The sequence below is a fragment of the Dipodomys merriami genome, unplaced genomic scaffold, assembly GCF_024711535.1.
Source record: "Dipodomys merriami isolate MVZ:Mamm:240054 unplaced genomic scaffold, mDipMer1.0.p SCAF_15, whole genome shotgun sequence".
NCBI classification, from domain to species: Eukaryota; Metazoa; Chordata; class Mammalia; order Rodentia; family Heteromyidae; genus Dipodomys; species Dipodomys merriami.
This window is the reverse complement of record NW_027202826.1, coordinates 27,914,894-27,928,268: the sequence shown is the minus strand read 5'-3', so window position 1 is coordinate 27,928,268 and position 13,375 is coordinate 27,914,894. Positions and strand designations below refer to the sequence as shown.

The 13,375-nt window shown below is 37.8% G+C and overlaps 1 protein-coding gene across 1 annotated transcript in view; it reads left to right on the top strand.

Annotated features, from left to right (window-relative positions):
* The window catches only part of Ndst4 (N-deacetylase and N-sulfotransferase 4), a 273,499-nt gene that overhangs the window by 182,238 nt on the left and 77,886 nt on the right, over positions 1–13,375 (top strand). The window lies entirely within an intron of this gene.

Here is a 13,375-nt window from a genome sequence, read left to right as displayed (position 1 = left end):
AGCGCTCGCCCAAGCTGAAGAGCTGAGGGACAGCACCCAAGCCCAGAGTTCAAGCTCCACAACCGACAAAAAATAAATAAATAAATAAATAAATAAAGTTCTCCATAGATTTTTGTCTGAGCTCTCCTTAAACTATAATTCTCTCCATTTCTATCTCCTAAGAAACTATGATTACAGGAACAAGTCACTAGACACAGACTTCAAACAGAAGGTTTATAAATATCTCACCTGATGCTATGAATTTGTGATGTCTGTGTTCTTTTACAATTAGTCATGTAGTATGTATCTTTTTCACTCAAAAATTCCCTGATGATGTTAGCTCACACCAGCTTGAGTAGCTGGTATCTACTCAGGAGGCTGAGAGCTGAGGATCACAGTTTAAAGCCATCCTGAGCAGAAAAGACTATGAGGTTTTTTGTTTTTGTCTTTGTTTTTGTTTTTGTTTCGTTTTGTTTTCCTAATTAACCAGGCAAAATGCCAGATGTGGAGGTGTTACTTACCTAGTAGAAAATTAGCCTTGAGCAAAACAGCCAAGTGACAGAGGTAAAGCCCAGAGTTCAAGCCCCAATACCAGCACTAAAATTAGTTAATTAGTTAATTAATTAGATTTATTTTCAGGCATTAGAAACAAGCATTATGAATTTAAATCCTTATGGTTATAAGTTTAGACAAAAAATTAAACCCTGTTTTTCTATCTATCTATCTAATCATCCTCTATCTCAACGAAAAGATAATTCCAGGGTAGGGGTGATATCCAGTGGTAGATATCTAAAAAAGTGGTAGAGAAAATAAACATAACATCTTCCATCACTAATATTGTGGGCAAAATATTATCTTCAGATTTAATAGAAGCAGTTTGACTTTTGATTGGTGGTTTCTGAATTCATTTGTAGTTTGCATCCTATGAGGCTAATAAAAGCTGGCAATGCTATATGAAGGAATGTACCAGACTCCCCCCTAGAGGGCTTTAAAATAGAACCAACAACTATGTAGTTCTTTCTTATTGCCTTGGGAATTCTTTTGCTTAAAGAAGGAGACTGCATTAAATAACCTTGAAAAGTTCCCTATATTTTTTTTTCTGGTCTATGCCTTGTACAACTCTGATATACAGGGGGAAAAAAATCCTCTAACAAGACCAGAAGTTTCTTTGCTTATAAACCTTCCTGTAGTCTTTGTCTGCTTAGAAGTCCAGGATACTTCCCTAGATTATTATTTTTTTTTTGTCGGTCATGGGGCTTGTGGAGTGCTGTCCCTCAGCGCTTCAGCTCAAGGCTATCACTCTACCACTTGAGCTACAGTGCCACTTCTACCTTTTTCTGGTGGTTTATTGGAGATAAGAGTCACAGACTTTCCTGCCCAGGCTGGCTTTGAGCCGAGATCCTCAGATCTCAGCCTCCTGAATAGCTAGGATTACAGGCTTGAGACACTGGCGCCCAGTTCCCTAGATATTTTTAGCAGTTTTTTTTTAACTTAATTTTTTACTATGGCTGGCATCCAGATACATATTGTTTTGATATGTTTCCAAATATGCCATTACTTTCTAATTTTCCCTAAAGCAGCAAATGTGAATTAGATTAAGTATTTGTATACTGCCTCTTAAAATGGTAGACTAGATTTTTCTTTTCTTTTTGTGCCAGTTCTGGGGCTTGAACTTACATCCTGAGTGCTGTCCCTTAGTGTTTTGATTAAGGCTATTACTCTACCACTTGAGCCAAAACTCCATTTCTAGCTTTTTTGTTCATTAATTAAAGACAACCATCTCACGGACTTTGCTACTTGGGAGGGCTTTGAACTACCAATCTCAGTTCTCAGCCTTCTGAGTAGCGAGGATTACTGGCCTGAACCACAGTCACTCAGCCTAGATGAAATCTTATTCCACAAATGACAATGAATGAAGCTTCTTGATTGTCTTTGATACCATCTTGCTTTTATTTAATGAGTATAACAATTGGAAATTATGTGATCTGAGGGTCATTTGAATGACATTTCAAAAGAACAGCTAGGCATCTGTCTACTTAACTCACAGAACTTCCTGTTGTTTCTCTGAGATTCTCATCATGAACTCTTCTCATATTGATATTTTCCTGCACTGTTCCACACTTGTCAAATACAAACGTGAATTTCCCTAGTGCCAAATCCTTCCTGGATTTTCAATATAATCTTTGTTCAGACAGGAAGAAATATAATTTAATCATGTCTGAGGTGAAACCGCTTTAGACCAGGTAGCCCCTCATCATTCAAGTTGAGACACCACCCTATAAAATATGCAGCAACTGACAATAGTTTAAAAAATAATAATAAAAAGAGGTCTGCAATCTTATCAGAAAGTGTCATCTGTAACTGTAAAGCCTGCAATAAATATTTCCTATGGATTTAATTTTTTTCCCTCATTTTAATTTTGTGCTGCACAAAGAAATACAGAAATAAAAATTTCTAGATTTTCTTGATAGAGGTACTCTAAGCACCTTGGATTTGGACTGGAAATGTGGCTTAGTAGTGGAGTGCCTGCCTAGCATGCATAAAGCCCAGGGTTCAATTCCTCAGTACCACAGAAACAGAAACAGTCTGGAAGGGGGGCTGTGGCTCAAGTGGTAGAGTGCTAGCCTTAAGCAAAAGAATCTCAGGTCTCAGGGACAATGCTCAGGCCCTGAGTTCAAGCCTGATGACTGCCCCCCCCCAAAAAAAATCCTCGGATTATAGTAAGCTTAAATAGTGATCCATGATCCCAGGCTGTTTGTTCTGTTTTCCAAGCTTAAAGCAGTGCCTACACTTCCTACTCCACACCAACTCTATTGATCACTTGCAAATCTGGGAGAGGAAGTGATGTGTCTGAAAGCCAGGTATGTGTAATAGAACTGGAAAATAAAACTTCTCCGCCTGCTGTCTCCAAGCTCCCATATACCTTCCTTGGAAAATGAGCTTTTTTTGTCTCCTTCCTGTACATCACTCTCCATGCCCATGGAGTTTAGCAGATAAGACAGAACCTGATGATTATGATAGGTGAGCAATTGACAAAGGAAATCTATTTGAAAGCAAAAGGAAAGCCAGATAAGAAAGTAGCAGAAACTCTACATGTGGAGAAGGGACTGAAGAGGGGTCCAGTAAGTTGGCTCAGAGGGTGAATTTCACAGCACAAGGCTTCTCTCCTGGACTTTAAGCTGATTGCATGATGGTTCTGTGCAGGAGCTGCCCAGGCTTTTTGCATTGGTTTGAGTGGGCACCCAGGGCATTATGGGAAGAAGAAGGTTTTGAGCAAGGGCCAGTGGCAGTATGGAAAAAATAATTGCCATGATGGGACACATGTGCTCAGCCACAGGGTAGGTCCCCCACTTTCCCCCCATCTACTTAACCAGTCCCATGGTCTCTCTCCACTGAGTTCTACCTCTTCCAATAGACAAGAAAAGTTGCCAAAGTAAAGCACAGGAAAACATCAACATGAAATTACCTACAGTCATTTGAATTATTTGGTTGAAATAATATAGACACTGATATTCAAGGTAATTTTCAGAAATCTACTTTATGTTCAGTGCAGCAAAACAGGATGCAATGTTCTAAGTCTGTACAGGATTAGAAAGAATGAATGAATGATTACTGATAATCAGATGTTCAAGGATGCTTTCACCATTCTGACACTAATTTTCTACATTGTGCTTTATTGAAAAGTACAATAATCAGATATTTTACCTAGAAGAAAGCCATTGTATACTCTGTCAAATTTTCCTTCTTTACAAAACAACATAGTCATATTGCTAACTCAGAATCAGATTTCTTGCTAGTGTTCCAGCAGTATTTATTTTTAAAGAATTTAACTTCTAGCTTATCTACTAAGGTGAAATCTCTCTCTTTCCCAGATGGGGACTTGGAAGCAATTAGTGTTATTGGGAGCTCAGGGGCTCACAGCCCAGGAGAAGAGCCACCAGCTGTGAGAAGAATGCACCCCTGCAGAGTATATAGATTGTGGAAAATTCTATTTCCACTCACTAAAAGACCTACAGTCACCTTTCTTTTTTTTCCTTTATCTTTTTTCCCCCTTCCTTAAAGATTTGCAGGACTAACCTTTACAAAAGGACATGAATCACCATTTCTGCAGTGATTCACACACACAGCAGGGGTTTTGTCAAATCTGGAATCAGCTAAGATCCATGGGCTTTGCTATGTGTGATATTATTCTTTCTGTCCAGTCTGAAAATCAGATCAGAGTTAGTATATGGAAACAGAGAGCATGGGGGAAATCTTGCTTTGTTTGTAATTTTTTTCAGTAGTGTGAGCTTTGTTTTAATTTCCCAAAGTAGAATCTACTTAGAGGTGAGTAATTCAGAATGCAAAGTAAGCCATCACAAAAGAACAGAATATTTTTGCTACCTAAGCCTGAATTCTGTCTTCTTGTCAAGTTAGAGGAAGATGGCTGTTATTGTGTAGACATGAATCTTTCTAATACCATCATTGCGGCAAGTCCTTGTGGAATACAATTTGCATTCCTATATATTTCCAGACCACGCACAAATCCATAAGATTGCATTGTAATTTTTTTCAATTTTCTTTCCATAGAGAAATAAATGAAAACAGTAATATTTTACTAGGGTCGTCTATTTCATCTAGTGTAACTGGATAATTTAGTTTTCCCAAAGCACAGAGTGAATAGTTGGAGAATAGTTCTTTAGCATAAATAAGTTTCCTACAGCAAAAAGTACAACCTCCTGTTTATGTAGATATTAGTCAATAGATAAAGCAGTCTCTAATCCTTTTATCCCTCTAGTCTTTCAATCTCTCCAATCTCTCTGTAATATATTAATTATTAAGTGCAAAATGATCCTAAAATCAGAGCTCCTTTAGAATCCTTTGTCAGGAAATGTTGAATTGCCTTTACACAACTACTTAAAGATAATCATAATATATATATGTGTGAAATAAAAATAAAAGGGTAAATTTCCTAGTCGTGTTTGACTAGTAATGTGATAGAAAGAGGAAAGATAAGAAATCTATTAAAAAGAAAACTTCTTTGTTCTCTTCTTTTCATAGAGTTCAAAACTTTTGATTTCACTATCTCTTCTATGCTCTCAGAATTATGTCTGGCTTCTTTTCCTTATGACTCACCTAAAATTTTTAAGAGACAATAGCCATATTGTTTTAGATCAATTTATCTTACTCCACTTTGTTCATCTCTTACTTGATTTTCCTCTGGTTACTTCTCAAAGTCAGAGTAAAAATAAAAACATGAGATCTTGCCCTTGGCATGTGGCTCATACACACGATCCTAATTACCAGGAGACTGAAACTTGAAGGATCCTGATTCAAAGCCAGCTTGAGGAGAAATGTTTTAGAGACTTCATCCTCAATTAACCAGTTTGGCTGGAGGCATGACTCAAGTGGTTGAATATACAAATATATATATATATGTTTATATAGCACATAATATATATGTTTATATATAATATATATGGTCTCATATATATGATATATTAATATCTCAAAATTTTATATTATGAAGTAAAAACCTCTGTATATTTTCTATTTTTCACTAATAACTTACATACATGGCTATTTGGAACATTTGTATAAATGATGAATTAGCAAGAGTCCATTAAGGAATCAAAGGACTTTTACTTCTACTGATAGACTAATCTGCATATGTCCACTGACGTTAGCTCTAGTCTTTGAGATTTATCTAGTCAAAAATGTTCAATTATTAAAGAAAATAGAAGCGTATGTTTCATGTATAGCTAATTTTTAGAATGCTTTCAATTATTTAGAGTTCCTGCTTTCATGACTACTTGTATCTCAATCATTTCATTTCTTCATTTATTTCATTTTTTCCAAGGTACTCTTCTTGATGAGTTTAATGTATGAGAATTCCATTGTATGTTCATGTCTGTTTAATTTTGTCAAAGAAAACAAGAAAATGCTTTCCACAGTAGCTGAGATGTGAGTTGAACTGAGCAAAATTAGAGGTTCATCAGATAAATCACAAAGCATAGTTTGGGTTTGAGCAGTGTAATTTTTTTGACAAGAGATTTTTCAGCCAGAAGGAATAGACATTCAGTGTAAGGTAGCGTAAAATTATCATGATAAGTTTGGGAATTTTAAATATTGGGGTTTTGTAGGAGAATAAGACAAAGTTCTCAGAGCAAGATCAAGAAAGTTGTTATATGACATATGAGAATATAGGTATTATTTATTTCTCTAAAATAAGCTGTAAAATCAAATAGTAATTGTTATTTGTAGCTCTGTTTGGTATTTAGTGCCTATTATGTGTCTAATTACATATATTGTTGTAAGGTCAATCATCCTAGAAGCCACATTTTAAAATACAGAATATTGGAGTCTTTAATATACAGTTAACAGGCTGCAGGTCACCAGTTGTTACAAAGGTTTGCAGCACACAATTACACATAACACAGCCAGGAAACATGCTAAAGAGGAAAGAAATAACAAGAACAATACCAACAAGCCAAGTCAGCTCCAATGGAGAGCTGAATTGGGACTCCATGATGACGGAGAGGAGACAGGACAAAGGACACAGGACACAATCACGAAGACACAAGTAGCGTGGAGTCCCGAGGCTAGGTTCCTCTGGGCCTAAAATAGATAGGCGCAGGGGGCAGATCCTCAGGAAATTTCCAGTCCCAGGCACTGGACTGACAGATTCAGTAACCTATCCATGAAGATGCCTGCCCCTGCCTCCAGGGGTCCAGGCACGCCTATAACTTGGGAGGCAAGTGATGGGGAGCATGAAGACAAGATGCCAGACCTATAATCCACCATTTGGCCAATATGGCGCTGGTCAGACCTGACCTCCTTACTTCAATATGATATATAATGTACATACTATTTAGTGTATATACTAATATAAGTAGTATACTATATGTAGTATACATACTAATATAAATAGTATATCATATATAGTATATATACTAATATAAATAGCATATTATGTATAATATATTCTCTTCCTTCCTTCCTTGTTCTGGGACTTTTCATTGGTTTAGGTCAAATGACACTGCTTTATAAACACAAAAAAACCATGTGAAGACTACAATGTACAGTGTTGTTTTTTGTTTGTTTGTTTGTTGGTGTTTTTTGTTTATTATTTTTCCTTTCCTAGAGCTTGGGCACTTTCCCTAAGCCTCTTTGTGTTCAAGATTAGCACTCTACCATTTAAGCCACAGGGCCATTTCTGACATTTTCTGAGAAGGTAAGTAGAGATAAGCGTCACACAGACTTTCCTGTCCAAGCTGATTTCAAACCACGACCCTCAGATTTCAGCCTCCTGAGTAGCTAAGCTTATAGGTGTGAGTCACCAGAACCTAGATTACAGTGGTGTCTTGAGCTTAATTATATCTTTGCCTCACCCATTCCATATGTATTTGTTGAATAAATCAACAAATGACAATGACCATCATAACTCTCTATTCCTACCACATTCTCTTTGTCTCATTAGTTTTTATCACTGTGTCAGGAGAAATAGAAAGAGAAAGGAAAAACAAGAGGGGGGAAAACAAGGTGAGAAGAAAGAAGTTCGGCCAGCTTCTGATGACTCACATCTATAATCTTACCAACTCAGAAGGCTGAGATCTGATTATCACAGTTCCAAGCCAGACTGGGTAAGAAAACCTATGAGATTCTTGTCTCCAGTAAATTACCAAAAAGCCAGAAGTGGAGCACTGGCCCAAGTGGTAGAGTGTTAACCATGAGCCAAAGAAGCTCAGAGACAGCACCCAGACGCTGAGTTAAAAAAACAGAGGACCAGATTGGGAATGTGGCTTAGTGGTAGAGTACTTGTCTAGCATGCATGAAGCCCCGGGTTCGATTCCTCAGTACCACAAAAACAGAAAAAACTAGAAGTGGCATTTTGGCTCAAACTGGTAGAGTGCTAGCCTTGAGCAAAACTGCTTCGGGACAGAGCCCAGGGACAGAGCCCAGGCTCTTAGTTCAAGCCCTAGGCCTGGCAAAAACAAAACAGAAAAATAGGACTAACACACACACACACACACAAAGGAGGAGAAGGAAGAAGAGGAAGAGGAGGAGGATGAAGAGGAGGAGGAGGAAGAGGAGGAGGAGGAGGAAGAAGAAGGAGGGGGGAGGAGAAAGAGAAGGGGAAGGGAAGGGGAAGAGGAAGAAGAGGAAGAGGAGGAGGAGGAAGAGGAAGCAGCAGCTAGGAAAGGAAGGGATGAGAAGAAAGAGGAGAGAAAAAAGCAGAAATGGAGAGCTCTTCATTCTTGTATTAGTAAACAAGGTAGATAGGAGGAATTCTGAATAACCTAAAAACCCAAACTTACTAGTCCTGTTTTCCTGCTTAGTCAATATGGAAGATGAAATTATATAATGTCCTTGTACTTCAGTTTTAGTACAAGTAAAATGGAAAGACTGATGTTCTTGCTGTTTTATACAGACAGAACAAGGAAAGGTAGCACAAAGTAAGTATTTTGGTGTTCAGAACAACATATTAATAATTTGACAATGAATCTCATTTTCCAAAGTATAAATATGTATCATTTTTATTATCGACTGGTATTTGATGCATGTTCAAAGCTCCTGAGTTCTAGGTTTGTTTCCAAGGTGAATTGTGCTTGATTGCTTCTGCCTGCCCCACACATAAATCAGGTGATAAAGACATCCTCTATTACAAACGTGTTTCGTTTATTACATGCTTTGCTTCTGAAAATGCTCTTGTTGGTTTATCAGTTCTTGTGCTCTTAGAGCTCTTTTTAAATGATGAAAATTCCCCTCATTATGTTCCCTTCCACCAAACAAATTAAGTCAGTGCCTGCAGCCCTTGCCTGGTCAGTTAAGACTGTTTTTCTCCTTTGATTTTGTTGTCTACCAAAACTCATGAGGCGGGGATCTACAGTTTTTGTTTGGTCTGTTTTAGAGTCTTTGTGTTAAAGTCTTATAATGTTTGTATGAATAACTGTGCTGGAAACACAGAATCTGTACTTTTTTGATATTTTTGAATCAATATTGATTGGTGTGAGCTCTTTGCTCACACGAGGAGTAAATGAAATGAATGCAACTTCTCCTATTAGTATGTACCTGTTAGTGAAATTAAATTTTGGAGGTGTTCCAAATTGTTACCTATTTATAAGGGATTTGGATATCTGAGTAATAGAAATAGGAAAATCCAAGCCAGTGAGCCGTTGGCTCATGCCATTAATCCTAGCTGCTCAGGAAGCTGAGATATGAGGATAAATCACTCAGAAAAAGCCAGAAGTGGCATTGTGGTTCAAGTGGTAGAGCACTCACCTTGAGCAAAAGAGGGTTAGGGACAGCACCCAGACCAGAATTTAAGCCCTCCTCCCCCCACAAAAAAAAATAAAGAAAGAAGAAAATCCTGAAAAGCAGACAGAAAACGTCTGGGTTGGATTTCATTACCTTTGCAAGGGAAAAGACTTCTCTTCATGTCTACAATCATTGATCCTATAGATCTCCCTCCATTGAACTCCACACCTAACAGAACAGCCAGTGTTCAATTACCTCTCTGTGAGAACATTAACTAAAATCAGAGAAGCAGGCAAGGATGTAGAAGCAAAGAAAAGGTCATGTTCTTGTAAACGGAAAGTTTATGATGACTTCCAGCCTTCTTCCAGCCTTCTCTTGGATGAAAATTACTAGCTTGAACAATGTAAAAGATATGAGGGAAAGCATGAAGGGTTTTCTTGATTTATAGTTGTCACTTTTAACACACTTTCGAGAGTGTTCAATAATGCCATTCAAAATATAAAATGTAAGTTAACGGAATCTTGCTCCTTTTGGAAGCTGTTATTATAGCCACTTAAACTCTCTTTCACACACAGATACACACTCAAATCAAATGTGAATAAAAGATGTGACTTGGAAATTGCCAGCCTATGATTTCCTTTTAAAAATCCATTCTCTAGTTCACTTAAACAACTTTTTCCAGCAATCAGATCTCTCTGTGTGGAGGACTTCCTGCCTAGAATGAGATGTTATGCTCATATACACATACTTTAGGATTTATAACTTATTTAGAAAAATAAAAAAGGAATCTTAAACACATCACATTGTCCCCAATTTGAAACATCTTTCAGCCTATCTTCTGCTGAATGCATTTTGAAACTTTTCATCTATGTATAAAATGTAAAATGTTAAGATATTTACATATATATGTATTATATACCAGTCTTTTAGAGTATATAATGACTCTTCAGTCTTTAGAGATTTAACTTAGGAAAAAGAAGCTTACCTGGTCTTCAGAAGTAACTTTCTATAAAATAGCTTACTTCTCAGTAACATTACAAGACATTCATTAGTTGTGTAAGAGGCTGTGTTATAGCAGGGTGTCAGTGGCTCATACCCAGCTACTCAGCAAGCAGAAAAGGTCAGATAAGTTGATGTTAGGGAAATGAACCCTAAGATATGTATTCAAATGTTTTTTTTCTTTCATGCGATTGTTTCTAACACATTTATAAGATTATTTCTTTGTTGCTTTGTATGTCCCTCCCCCATGGTATAACCCCTGCTTTCACTGTATTTGATATCGGTATAATTTGTGGAGAGGAAGGGAAAAAACAAATCGTTTAAATAGGGATACAGGTGGATCTATTGCAACAATGAGATGTACAAGTCCTTATGTAGAAAATGAACTTTACAACTTTGGTGGGGAGGGGAGGGGAGTGAGGGCTGGGGGGAGGATGGGAAGGGATGGGAAGGGGAAACAAAGGAGGAGGCTACAATGTTTGATAAGAAATGTAGTCATTATCTTGCCCATGTAATTGTAACCCCTCTGTACAGTATTTTCACAGACACATACACACACACACACACACACACACACACACACACACACACACACACACACACACACACACACACACACACACACACACAAACAGCTACTCAGGATTCTGAGACATGAGGATCACAGTTCAGAACCAGCTCAGAAAGGAAAGTCCATGAGATTCTGATCTCTAATTAACCACCAAAAAAATCCCAGAAGTGGAGCAGTGGCTCCAGTGGTAGATAACTAGCCCTGCACACAGAAAGCTTACCATGGGCAGGGTCCTGAGTTCAAGCCCAAGGAGGAGCAAACACACCATACACACACACAATGCTTTTTATCTATTGAGTAAATAAATTCATCACTATCTACTCTTAATTCTACTTCAAAGTAAATCCTCATTAGTGATTTTCCTTTCATCATTTCTTAGAAAACTGCTAGCCCCATGGACCCCACTGTCCTTAGAGCAGTCTCTGTGATGTTGGTAAATGCTGGATAAAGCATACTGTGACTTATTGTGACTATTTTTTAAAGCCCTTCAATGGTTTCTCATCAAATATTAGAATTAAATTAAACTATGGCCATGATCTGTCTCCTGCCACCTTCTCAGCATTCATCACATTCCCTCAGATCTTCATGTTCATCCACATCATCTTTCTTTCCTACACTTACCTAAACATGCCAAGGCTGTTGACCTCTCCTGCCCTCTGTGTTACCAAAACTTTGCTTGGCTTGAGCTACTTTGAAAAATGGGTAAGTCCGATTTCTTCTGCCTTCCATGTCTCAAGAGTCAAGTCATCTCATAAAGAGCAATTGACTGATATTCTCCCCATCACTCCCTTTCATATATCGGCCTACTTTTCCACAGAATTTAACATTCTACAAAACAGTTTTATGTTTATCATCTGCCTCTTTTGCCCAATTCCTACTTTGACCAATAGTCTACTCCACATTGAACTATGATCCTAAGAAACATTCTTGTTAGAGTAGAGAATGTGAGGGGGATATTCACAGTATCAAAATTATTATTTGTGTGTGTATGTATGTGTGTGTTCATGCACATGTGTGTGTGCACAGCTGCTGGATCTTAAACTCTTAGCCTGGACTCTGTCCCTGAGCTTTTGTGCTCAAGGCTAATGTTCAACTTCTTTGAGTCACAGCTCGGTTTCCAGCTTTATGGTATTTAATCAGAGATAAGAGACTTATGAACTTTCCTGCCTGGGCTGACTTTGAACCATGATCCTCAGCCTTCTGAATAGCTAGGATTACAGGTGTAAACCACTAGCTCTAGGCAAAATTAAACTTTTTGATGGTGAGGTACTCTCTACTTCTCTACTCCTGCATGATATCTTCCTGAGCTTCAGAAGTGCCTTGCCAAGAATATAACAAATGAGATAGATTCTGCATTGATCACTTGGTTTGTTTGCTGTGGCCCATAGATATAACTATAATTTTTATGAAATTATTAATTTCTAACTGTAGTTTATATGTGGCATCATCTATATGAATGAATAACATTTCTGTGTGTGTGTGTGTGTGTGTGTGTACAAGTGCGCATCGCACAAGTATACATACATTGGCACTGGTCTTGTAGCTTGACTCAGGACCTGAGTGCTGCTCCTGAATATTTTTTTTCAGATAAATCTTATATTTAATATTTCTTTTTTTTTAATTTTATTTTATTTTATTTGAGAACATACTGTACAGAGGGGTTACAATTACATGGGCAGCATAATGCATACATTTCTTACCAAGCATTGCAGCCTCCTCCTTTGTTTACCCTTCACCTCCCTTCACAGCCTCCCCCCTCCCCCCCACCCAATCATACCCCCCTCCCCCCCCCCCACACCGACATTGTAAAGCTGTTTTTGACATGACATTTTGTACTTCGCATTGTTGCAACAGGTCCACCTGAATCCTTAAACGACTTGTTTGTCCCCATCTCCTTCACATGTTATACTGACATCAAATATAGTGAAAGCGGGGGTTACACTGTGGGGGAGGGACATACAAAGCAACAAAGAAATAATCTTAAAAATGCGTTAGAAACACATGCATGAAAGAAACGAAAACATTAAAATACATATTTAAGGGTTCATTTTCCTAACATCACATTATCTGACCTTTTCCGCTTGACTCATAGCTATACTAGATATTGCAAATAAGGGAAACCATGGGACCTATGTTTCTTTGGGCCTGGCTTACTTCACTTAATATAATTTTTTCCAAACCTTTCCATTTCCTAACAAATGGGGAAATGTCATTCTTTCTGATGGAGGCATAGAATTCCATTGTGTATATATACCACATTTTCTTGATCCATTCATCTACTGAGGGGCATCTGGGTTGGTTCCATATCTTAGCTATGGTAAATAATGCTGCAATAAACATAGTTGTGCTGGTAGCTTTAGTGTGGTCTTGTTTGTAAACATTTGGGTAAATGCCCAAAAGTGGGATTGCTGGATCATAGGGGAGATCTATGTGGAGTCTTTTGAGGAACCTCCATACTGCTTTCCAAATTTTGCCCACAGTTAGCACTCTACTCTTGAGCTACCGTTCCAATTTGACTTTTTGGTGGTTAATTGAAGATTAAAGTATCACAGACTTTCCCACCTGGCTGGCTTCGAACCACAGTCCTTA